Below are 1,889 nucleotides of genomic sequence, written 5' to 3' on the forward strand. Positions count from 1 at the left end.
TGGCGGTTCAAACCCACCAGCCACTCCTCAGAAGGAAGGTTGGGCAATCCTACTTCCGTAGTGATACTGCCTCGGAAACCCAAGGAGGGGTGGCTATGAGTCGGGGCCGACTCGACGGCACATAACAACAACAACAACAATCCCATTTGTGGTATATTTCTGTTAGAGCAGTACTAGGTAACCAGAACAGTGCCTAAGGCATTTGACTGGTAACCAGAAGGTTTGTGGTTCAAATCCACCAGTCACTTTTCAGAAGGAAGATGGGGCAATCTACTTCCATAAAGATTTACCGCCTTGGAAACCCAATGGGGGTTGCTGTGAGTCAGAATCGGCTTGATGGCAGTGAGGTTTTTTTTTTTTTTTGTAGCAAGTAGCAGTGAATAAATAAAAACCATTATTAAAGAGATCTAAGTTTAATAATTACCATATGCCAAGCACAGGGCCTACACTATATAGTCTCATCTGCACACACAGAATGTCTAGCCCATTCAGTGGCTGGGAACAAGTTGCTTTAAGATCACCAGCTAGTGGTATTTCTCTGTACCTCTCTATTACCTAGCAATTTAGCAAGTAGGCTAAAGGGTAGGGATATACGAATGTGGGAGTTATATCTTTGAAAGGCAGTACCTCTGTCAGTCAGAGTCTTTTGACCTGTGTTAGAGGGTAAGTGTTCATTTCTTATTTGACTACTTCTTACTTCATCACTTCTTCACATGGCAGCCAGTATGATCTTTGTAAAACCTAAATCAGGTTATGTCATCTTATTCTTGAAATCCTGCCATGGTTATTGTTACCATTATAGGAGTCCAAATTACTTAGTATGTGCTGTGAATTGCTTGATGTGGCCCTTCTAGCCATAGTTCCACCATTTTATGATGTAAATCCTATTATCCATGCCTGTTTAAGGTGGTGTCGTAGGTAGGGTTGTGTGTTAACTTGGCTGGGCAGCTGGTAGTAGTCATTCCCTGTAATGACTGGTAGTCGGCTCTGTGGTGGGATTTGCTGTGAGCAGCTAAGTAGCTGCTGTTGGTTAAAGCCATCCGGTTGGGTTATTTCTGTTGTAGCAGCACAGGTGGGATATATCTTGAGCCCTGCCTCAATGGAGGGTATAACTCACATCGCCACCCTTAGCTCCCTTGAGGGTATACATATGAACCTTTCGGGAAGGTCCACCTTCCTCTTGCTCCAGTTCTGCATTTTGGCTCATCATCACCCCACTCCTGGATTTGAGACAGCAGCTGTCATCTGATCTGCTGATTGAGGTTCGTCAAACCCCGAGAATTGGGGGGATCTACCAGACCTACTTACAGACCTGCAACTTGCCAGCCTGCCAGCCTCCGCCATCACTACATGAGATGATCCCTTGGGTGTCTGTGAGTTCAGTGAGGTGTTACAGTGAAATACAGAACCCTAAGATGGTTCTGTGCCAGTCTCACAATCCTTGCTATGCCTGAGCCCATTGTTTCAGCCACTGTGTCAACCCATCTTGTTTAGTGCCTTCCTCTTTTTCGTTGATCCTCCATTTTACCAAGCATGATATCCTTTTCCAGGGAATGGTCCCTTCTGACAACATGACCAAAGTAGGTGAGATGAAGTCTGGCCATTCTCTCTTCCAAGGAGCACTGTGGCTGCACTTCTTCCAGGACTGATTTGTTAGTCCATGGTACTTTCAGTATTCTTCGCCAGCACCACAGCTCAAAAGTATCAACTCTTCTTGGGTCTTCCTTATTCATTGTCCAGCTCTCACATGCATATAGGTGATTGAAAATACCATGGCTTGGATTAGGTGCATCTTAGTCTTCAAGGATACATATTTGCTCTTCAGCACTTGAAAGAGGTCTTTTGGAGCAGATTTGCCCAATGCAGTATGTCATCTGATGTCTTTGCTG

The sequence above is a fragment of the Orycteropus afer genome, unplaced genomic scaffold, assembly GCF_000298275.1.
Source record: "Orycteropus afer afer isolate SDZICR_OR568_19922 unplaced genomic scaffold, OryAfe1.0 scaffold00071, whole genome shotgun sequence".
Taxonomy (NCBI): Eukaryota; Metazoa; Chordata; class Mammalia; order Tubulidentata; family Orycteropodidae; genus Orycteropus; species Orycteropus afer.